Source organism: Camponotus vicinus, unplaced genomic scaffold (assembly GCF_025532165.1).
Source record: "Camponotus vicinus isolate PSW18456_S1 unplaced genomic scaffold, iyCamVici1.0 SCAF_12, whole genome shotgun sequence".
NCBI classification, from domain to species: Eukaryota; Metazoa; Arthropoda; class Insecta; order Hymenoptera; family Formicidae; genus Camponotus; species Camponotus vicinus.
Window position 1 is genome coordinate 16,982,104 of NW_028141948.1, and position 10,168 is coordinate 16,992,271.

Consider the following 10,168-nt stretch of genomic DNA (forward strand, 5'->3'; position numbering starts at 1 on the left):
GGGTTTAAATTAACATAAGTTTGAAGTTGCGATATACACTTAAAGGAAGATGGACGAGTTTTGTGACGGAGAATAGGCGAGAATGGTGGATGCATCGAAAGAAAGATTAGCTCGAGGGAGTGAGCCAATGAAACAGGAGCCCCTTACCATCCAGATTGGTCGACGTATTGTTTTAAGGGAGGCCCGACGCATGCGTGATCCCATGCGTAGGAGGACCGGCCACGGTTCATGGCCTACGCTCGATAAACTTCTCTTTCTCCCGATTTTTCTGGAATTTACCGGTCGCGAATTACTTTCGAAAAACTTTAAGATTTCATACTTATTCATTATCGATGTTATGGAATTTGTGAGAATCAGAAATTTTAATTTTTAATGCGTTCAATTTTAAAGATATTGCGATCGAAATTAGTTACTTTAAGATCTTTAAAGTGTCAAAATTTTTACATCGAGTTGAAGTTTTAATACTTTTCTTTGTTAGTGCGACGAATCTTGAGTGTCAAAGTTTCATCTAAAGTCAAATTGTTTCTTGTTTCGAATTTTCTTTTTTGACAATTTCAAAATTCGAGATTAGATTTTGAAAGATTAGGAAATTCCTTGGTTTTCGCAAGGAATGGTTAACGCTCTCTTATTAGCAAACTCTTTTGTGATAAAAGTGAGATAAGCAGCGAAAGGAAGAGCGAGATAGAAAAGTAGGCGGATGGAACGTTCGAAAAACTCCTGCTGATTTAGTTGCCTGAAAAGGTTGCCGACTTGAACCCAGCCGCCATTGTTAGCCCTTTGTAACTGCATTATGCCGCAAAACAAATATACACCACTCACGGTCAGAGGGAAGAGTTTACCGGATGGAGATTAGCTCGGTTAAGCACCCAGCTTTGGAGAAACTCCGCTCGAAACTTCTTCCTTTCCAGATTAAGCAGCATCTTTGCGACATTTCGAGATCCAGTTTCCCTCGATGACATTTCCTCGTAACACCAGGCATCGATTCTAAAATAATAAGATGTAAAATCCTGAAAATCTCTAGAGATTCTCACTTAAACTTGTGTGACGCAACTCCTGGAAGCTGCTAAGCCCCGGGGACAGAGGTGTGCGCATTAAAATCATCCGCGGCGTTATTATGCGACCGGGTATAAATAATGCAGCGTCGCGCGTGGCGGGCCGCACAATGTGGCGACCGCGGCGGCGAGGATTATCCGCTCTGCGTTTTCGCAGAGGCGCGTTAAGCGAATCGACAGGGATGAGGGAGAGGAAGGTGGAACGCGCGCGGCGCGAGGGGGTGAGAGAGACGAGCGAGAGAGGAAAGGGGATGGAAAAGCACGGCGAAGAAAGGCGATAGCGAGCGCGTTTGCTAATCTCTGTCGACTTTATGTTGTTAATGAGCCGGATATGCTTTATGCGTACACGCGAGCATTACGAGACGCGGAACAAAGTGTCAGAGAGGAAACGGAATGTCCGGTCCTCTATCGCGACGAAAATATTGGTTCCTGCGCGTTCGTCGACCGGAAAGAGCAACCATATCTCTCACCTCTTTACATCAGATATATAACTAAATAACTTTCTCACACAGGGAAAAATGTATACTGTATTCAAGTAAATATTATTTATTTTAAATATATCATAAATTCACCACAAGCATTAAATTTAATTGAATATATTCTGAATTTTAGTAAGTGCGGTATTTTAGTCAAGAATATTAAATTAAAATAAAAATTTGGTTTGCTTACTACACTAGAGTTGGCGTAAAGTAAGTTTGATTTTTCTTTGATATACAACTTTATAATATTCTTGAAGAGAAAATAAATTCTTCTTTCGAGTACATGATAATGAGATTTTCCAACACTTGTGATGAGTATATTTTAAGACCATTATCAAGAATATACTCTTTGTTGAAGAAAACTATTATAAAAAAGAATATTAAAAAAAGAAAAATAAACTGAGTAATCGCTTTTCTTGGCAGTCGAATGATATTTTTCTCTGTGCACTTAATAGATTATTCAATCGATTCGGAGATATTTTTCTCTTTCTGTGTTTGCGCGCGCTGTCAAAATTCTCCCATTTATGTATTTGAAATTAAATGGATCATGATATTGTGATTTTACTCTTCTTTCGCCCAGTTTGCTATATAACGCAGTACGCGAAAATGGAATCGAGGCGTTTTTTATAGCAGGAAACAAAGATTCGATCGTCCGATTAAAAGTGCAGCACGTGGAACGCGCGCTCTGTCGAATGAAACGTGCCATTCGAGAAATACTAAATGGGAACGTGCCGAGAGCATGAAACGGTTGTTTCTTCGCTCGAGATGAATGCGGACCATGCGAATTCTCGACGAGCGTTTTAGGGTGTTATCCTTTGAACCCAGTTTCACCCTCGATAAAATCCGCCGCTCTTGCTACCTCGTATCGCTTCCACGCTTTTTAACCGAAATTTCAACAAGATATTTGACGCGACTCGGCATTAATATACGTAATATATCAGAGACCCCTTTGTCGCGTCTCTCGGCAGCCCGCGTCAAGATGAAAAAAGAAGTCGAAGGAGAAGCGCAAGTTTGTGTGGAAGAGAAAGAGGGAAAGGATCGGAAGGATGACAGAAAGAAAGATAGAGGAAGATAGAAAGATTTGTATATAATATATATTACGTGCGAGAGAGAGAGACGGAGAAGAAAGTCCGACACGAAATTCAGAATCGCTCGGCACGAGACAAATGTGTTTCACGATACGGAGACAAAACGTGAAGCACGACGTCGACGACGACGACGACGACGACGTCATTTCGTTAAGCCGTTTAAACGGCCGAGGTGGAGACGACGAGGCGGAAGAAGAAAGCGAGAAGGGCCGTGTAGCCTCGGAGCCAATAAAACGGCCGATGAAAGGGGGCTCTCTTTTCTCCCCCGCATTCCTGCGCCGGGGCCCGGGGCGTCATTACTCAAAGGAGGAGCACTGTCGCGGTGGCTCGTGGAGATCTTTCTAAAGGAAACTGCGCGCTCGGAGAACGCGCGAGCGCGTCGAGAAACTGTGTGACGCCGCGAAGAAATCTGTCAACCAATGATGCACGTCGGCGAGCACGCTCTTCCTCCAGATTTATGAGCGCGACGCGTTTCTTCTTACGATTCAGCGGCATAATATTTTCCCGCTTGTCAGAGCGAACCTTATGCGTTCTTACGATACGATTTATGTAAATGCGATATAATTAATGCTCGCGAATCGATATCACGGTATAAAATATAAAGCGATTCCGAGATCTCTCGCTGCAACGTGTGTTAAAAAATAAGAGGAGAGTTTACAATTGTATTTAAATTAAATTGATAGAATTCTTTCTCGATGCCTCTTGGACCCTATCGGCGACTTTTCGAGCGGTGAAGAAATCGCGGTCGCTCGCTCCGTCACGGGAATAACGAGATCGCGGGAGGGAAAGAGGAGGGACGGGTGGCAGGCCGGCTCTCTCGAATAACGCGAAGCGTAACACGTGGGCGCGGAGAGTGCCCGGAGAGAAGATAAACGGATTACGGGCGCTTTGTGTCAACGTGATCCGCTTCCCCTGCACCCGAGCCCCGCGTGTGCCCGTCGTCCGACTATCTTCAATGCGATATTACGCGCTCCAGTGCTGGTAACACCGTTCGGTCTGCAGGACGCGCAAGCCGCTTCGGGCCGATAACCAATTTTCATTACTCTATATTAATTTTAGAGATGCTCACGATTTACTCGCGCGGCCCCAGCGGTTGCTAAAATACCCGTGAAAAAGATTGCGAGAAAAAAAAACGATATATGTGTAATATTATCTATCATTTTGATTCTGAAATAATTGGAGAAAATAAAGAAACCGAGCATTCCCGAATATAAACATCGAATTCGTGAATCGATTTAGTAATAATACTCAGGATTAATTTTTTAAATGAATGATGAGTTTAAAGGATTGCGAATCTTGATTCTTTTCGCGAAACGACTGTCATTAGCTCACTATTATACTAGTTTGCGATAATCTCTCGCGTCATTTAGTGTTATTTTAAATCCGACCCACTTTGCAAACTTGTAATTACTTCGCTTTAAACGCCAACGAGGAACTTTCCTCCTCTCCCTCCTCTCCTTCCCTCTGGAACGACGTGTCCGATTCCGTACTATCCGACTTTATTGCGGGATCCACTTGCGACAAGGTGACCCAGTCATCGCATGGTGACAGAGACGGGATGCATTGTGCGATCTAGGATCGGCGATAATCGGTGCTTCTCTTGCCTGTGTCGGAGATGAGATCGAGGAGGAGAGATACAGGAAGAGACGTGGAATACACTCGCGTGCGCGCGCGCGCGCACGTTTGAGACGACGGCGAGGAGATGACGGAGAAGCAAGACGAGGAGGTGAAGGAGAGATGAACGTGGGTGGGACGGATCCCCTCGTGCGGATCCATCGCAGACGCATTCCCTTCTGCGAGGATATCTCCTCATTGTACTTACCCCTTAATCAACAGCTCCCTGCCGTCCTCCGTGGCCGTTCGATGCTTATTGATATAGCTTCGCCACCCTCTCCTTTCCCTCCTCCTCTTCCATCCCTCGTACATCCCCATATAAACGCGTCCACGACCGCGTACATACACATATGCATGTATATGCATATATATATATATATATATATATATATATATATATATATATATGCATGTATTTCTCTCTCTCTCTCTCTCTCTCTCTCTCTCTCTCTCTGTCTCTCTCTTTCTATATACCTGCGCATGTACGCTTCGCGTATGATGTCCCGTAGCCGCTCACTATGGGATATTTGCATGACAACGTTGGTAAGCGTACGCGCGTGCCTCTCTCCGTCCTTCGCACTCGCTAATTAGCCGGCGCCACATACCGGCCTGGATTAACGAGAATATTGCATTTTTAATAGAGTTCGCCCCCCTGCGGCTCACGCGGAACGAGCAATCCCTTCCCCTCCTCCCCCTGGATTCTTTCCCCCGCGGGGAGAAGATGATGGCCGCGAGGGAGTCTCGCGGTAGTGATTTCAACGACGACCTCGTCGCACGCCTCGTTGCCCGTTTTAAGGATCAGCGCGAGAAGGACTTTGATGTTTTTCCCCGCGAGTGAACTCTCGGACGGATTTATTAAGGGACACGTAAATCGTGGCGAGCTCTCGCGCGGAAAGCCGATCGCATGAGCTCCGCGCGTCGTAAATAAAGCTAATATCTAGCGGATTGAGAGAAACATCAGTTTTCGCTGCAATATTAATATTATAATACGATTATTTGCACACATAAATTTCAATTAAATATGCTCATTAAAATATGCTCGCGGCGCGAATAAGAGAACTCGTTTCACTTTTCCGTTTACGTGGATTCCTGCGTTATTCGAAAATTTCAATGCAACTTACGGCAAATTTGCAAAAAACTACCGTGCGACCGTAGGTAAAAAAACCTATCTATTTGCGAGATATAAAAAAGGCGAAGCTGTTCCACCGATAAGCCGATTTCTCGAGTTCAATTTGACACTGTACACGCAGGTCCGAGACTTGCAATAACCAGCGCGACACCTCCGCTCGGCTCTCTCCTCCCGATGAAAGGGCTGTTCATCAGCGGGCAATTTTTTTCAGAAGGGGGATCAATTTAAACGCTCAAAGAAAATCCGCGCGTATCCCTCGGGTACGCGGGACCGGTCGGTCCTTCTTCGTTCAAGCTCGTTCGCTCGACCAGCTGCGCTGATTGCTGCTGCATCTTTGATGACCTCGTCCAAGAGAGAAGTAGAGGAGAGCATGCCTGTGCAGATCGGCGGCGGTGGCAGCATGTGGACCCTCTTTATCCCCCCGCGCGGAACCCTGTGCAAAGAGCGAAACGTTGAGATTGATATTTTAACAGGCGGATTACGTAAGAAGGGCGGGGAGGGCCTCGGTAGATTCGCTTCCGCGAATAGGGCACCGACGACGTCATAATCCTCGACGAAAGGCGTCGTCGTGACGACGCTTAATCGATACCTACCTACCTACCGCTCGTTTTGTGAACCGCTGTTTTAAGAACCGGAACTAATCTCGGACGTTTGTTTTGCTTCCAGGTACCTCGATTTGCGGAAATTGTGTCGAACAAAGCTGAAATATAAGTGAGTGTGACTTTGTTTTTTTTTATTTAGGATAAGACGACGCATGACCGTAACCAATTGCTCGTCCATTTTTCTCCATTCATTTTCGTGTTTTTTCGGGATCGTTAGCCCTTGTACATTTTTCAAAGTCAACTAAAAAAACTAAAAAACTTAAAGCTAACGTTGTCACACTTGCAACGGATAATTTGTAAAATTCCGATCATGTATCGATGACTGATTACATATCAACGATCGTACTGCTCCAAGATATCATTACGGCGGTCGATCGACCTTTTTTGGTTGCGAGGTATCTACATTTCGACGCTTTCGAAGGCACATTGTCGGCGAAATCAAAGCGAGCTTACGTGACTCGCTGCAGCAACGCCGTTAAACGTCTTCGAGTTCTACGCGTACTATATACAGAGACCGTTTTACTAGAGACCGGATACGTATTAAGCGCTATCGCCGACGAGGCGTTATTAATCGAGTCATTGCGAGCCGAGGTGAGGATCTTCGACCTTCGCGAGACGCGGGTGTGGGCGACTGTTCCTGCGTAAAACGACGAATGGGGGATCAGACGGCGTTATTAATAACCGATAATTTGATACGCTTCCAGCCCATCCATCCCGTCGTCTCCCGGTCCCGATCTTCCCTCTGGCGCACTTTGATACCCCCGATCTGTGTGTGTCTGTGCAAGGTTCGTCGATGCTCGTGTCAGTCTCGCCGTGTGAGATCCAATCGAGAGAGTTGGTTCTGACACCAATCGATTCGGTACAAGGTCGAACGAACGTTCACTTTACGAATGTTTCGCCTCTTTACGCTTCGCACAGTATTTTCTCTACTTTCTCTCATTTCTCGTGTCAGTCGTTATCGAGCGATAAAAGAGGGTATTGTATTATCGTCGGTGCGAGTAATTTGGTGTCATCGAGTATTACTTTATTCCATATCACGATATCTTGTAATTGAAATGTCAAATTTTTGCAATCACGCCAACGATATCACGTTGGATGCGTCGTTAAAAGTTAATACAAAAGTCTATACGTGAGGAGGAGTTAACGTACAACAAAAATATAAAAAATAAAAAAGAGGTGTCAATGATTCAAATGAATATTTTATACGAGGATATATATATAATATTCAGCCTTGGATTTTCGTAGAAAACCCGTATAGCCGTAGCCAGTAATCAGAAACACATTATCGGACACCGGCTGGCGTAATATGTTTGACCGTGTTCGAAAATGTCGTTTGTGTATCTCTCCTCCTTCCCCGTTGCCCAGATCTGTCCTTTTGCGCTCGTACAGGCGATCCCTGCTTTCCATTTCGTCCGGATTTGACGATCCGCGGAAGCGCTTTGATCCTGCGCGCAGCTTTCACGGGAAACGGCATTGATCCTGCACCCAAAGTGGACGCGTTTCCGCCTAATGAGTTGTTCCTTGTTATTTTGGCATTCCGGTCGCGCGTGTAATTAACAAACGTTTAAACTAAAAGTCTCTTTAATTGGACCTGTCTCATCTGCGTGTAACGTGAATTAAATTTCAAAGTCACAATTAACTTCTGTCAGCTGATTCCTGACAAATACAGGGATAATTAGCACTTTTGCGTGCTGACATTATGCGTTTTTACGAGCGGCTGATAAATTTAAACTGTCATGCATCAATTGTTGTTAAATTGTTCCGAGAGGAAGAAAAATGGACGATAAAGCTTGAAAATATCTAGCTAAGTTTCTACAACTCGAATCCCTTCGAACGCGCACCGGCTCGTCGTCGCTTTTCGTTTGGTTCCACTCTGTTCCTTTGCATGTCACTCCTTCGTAATTAATCATTCCTCCCCCTTTTCACCCCCGTCCCTCGTGTCGCGGATCTCCTCTGAACGTCAAACGGAGGTAGCATGGCCGCGAGCTGCACCGGGACAGCGACGTGTAGCAGAATATATTCCTCGCAGATTCTATCTAACCACAGATTCGGTGCATGCAAAATTCCGCGATATGCGCCTTTATGTTTCTTGAAACGTTCTTTTATCTCTTACAATTAATTCTTTCGAAATAAATTCTTTAACATTCAACGATTATAATTATTGACAATGTTTCAGTTTATCCATATAAAAAAATAATTGCTTTATTTATTAATAATTATGTATTAGATTTATTTGGTTCTATATATACATGAAATATCGAATATTTCGCGAGATATATTTGAATTAATTTATAGCTTTATGAAGACCTTATGATAGAAGACACTGCAGAGCACGCAGGCTATTAAAGGCGCAACAATGCATCAAGAATTTATTTTCAATCATTTCTTCTATTGTCCAAGTAACGTTAAGAGACTTCTTTCCTTCCGGCTTGATGTGAGATTTTTCTCTTTTTACCTATTATTTTATTTGTTTTTTTTTTAATTATTTTTCAGCCGCAATTTTTCACGGCATTATTACACACGGATTACTTTAATTAATTTCTTCGGCCTGTCTCTCGCGAGAAACTAAAATCCAGCTGCGATTTTATCTCTTTAGAGCACGTTGGAGGAATCGCGAGAGCACAAAAACATCGAAGGTGCCGGAAGAAGTGCATGCGTTGAATGTTTTTTCGATCGGAATGAGAAACCGCTAAGAAATCGATAGGAAGGACGATAAAGGGCGAGATACAGCTCCAAGAAAATCATTTTTCGTGTGAGATTTCGCGTCATGTGAATGTAGTTCAAGAGGCTCTTGGGGCACATTTTTCCCCCGCGAAATGAGTCAGTCTTCTCGAGGTCTTTTGGCTTCGCCGTTCGGGTGTTTCGAAGATAAAAATGTAGCTTGTTCAATCACGATGAGCGATCAGAACAAAAAAATATTTATCCATATGTCGTTGTAGAAATGGATTCTACAAAATGCGTTACGAAATCCGCTATGCATAATAATTGTGATATGATATATATTTCATAATAAAATTTTATTCTATGATGTAATATCTTTTTACTCTTTAAAAAAAATTTCGATATATATTTCTCTCTTTTTTTAATTTATGTTTTTCTTGTTGATCTTTTTTGATAAGATCGAGCGACGGTACTTCTTACCACGCGATCTTAATCGCGCTTTCTTTAGTTAGCGTTTGTTATGGCCTGATATCACAGCGGCGACAAGACATGAGTGGATCAAGGCGAGGTAGAATAGAAGAATTGTGAAGGAGAGATACGCGCGTGACCAAGAGAGCGAGGGGCGAGGGGGCGACGGGAGGGGTTAGTCGGGAAGAAAGAGAGAAAAGAAGCGAGCCGGGAAGGTAGAGAAAGACGGTCGACGGCCGACCGGACCATTCAAAGTTCCCAGGAGGCAACAAAGGGCCAGCAACGAGCTGATCAAATTATCCAATTCATTTGGATTGGCGAGCGAGCGGGCGAATAAGTGCTCGCCGTTACCAAGAGGCCCACTTGAGCGCTCTCGAGCACCGTCGTTCGAGCTATGAGCCAAATTTATGCACGCTCCTCGCTTGGACGGAGAATCTCGCGAGATGCTCGGCGTTGGAGAAAAAAATAATATTGTTTATCGATAAAAGCGATCCCTGGCCAATGCATAAACTAGCTATGATTGTTAGGTATTGCGATCGCAACGGAAAATACTAATTAATCTAAATATATTTACACTCACGTGTTTTATATATCAATAACAATGACAAGTTATGCGCACGCATAGTTTGCGCCGCGAACTTAAGATCGCTCGATATTACGTCGCAAGTAAGGGCGGTAAGCGGCGAGATCGTGGGAGGAAAGCGCGGGAGGGTGAACCCAGGGAGAGTCTCGCGAGGGATGGAAGCTGCGCCTGATAATGTCACAAAGACGTCTAAATGCACGACGCCGGCACATTTGTTTGCAAAGTCTCGCGGAAGGGTGGAAGAGATGCCAGAGTTGGGCGAGAGGGGAACAGGCAGTGAGCTCCGATTTATCGCCATCTGCCTAACGACTTTCGACCGTGGCAAAATCGTCTGATAAAATCGTTCTTTCGAGAGAGGGAGAGGAGGTGCTGCCTCCGTCACGCTATCGATTGTCGTCGGAGAAAAATTGCGTCTCTTAAGAGTTTTCGAGTTTAATCTTGCGAGGATTGCGTGCGAGCTGTACTTTCCCGAACAGATTCACCTAAGCCAGC

General features: G+C 44.4%; 1 long non-coding RNA gene across 1 annotated transcript in view; it reads left to right on the top strand.

Annotated features, from left to right (window-relative positions):
- LOC145963421 (uncharacterized) overlaps nt 1-8,849 on the top strand; it is a 118,063-nt gene extending 109,214 nt beyond the window's left edge. Inside the window, exons 3-4 of the long non-coding RNA XR_014436160.1 lie at nt 6,029-6,073; nt 8,561-8,849. This is a non-coding gene — a long non-coding RNA (uncharacterized LOC145963421). The remainder of the gene's footprint in view (nt 1-6,028; nt 6,074-8,560) is intronic.
- The last annotated feature ends 1,319 nt before the right edge of the window (nt 8,850-10,168 follow it).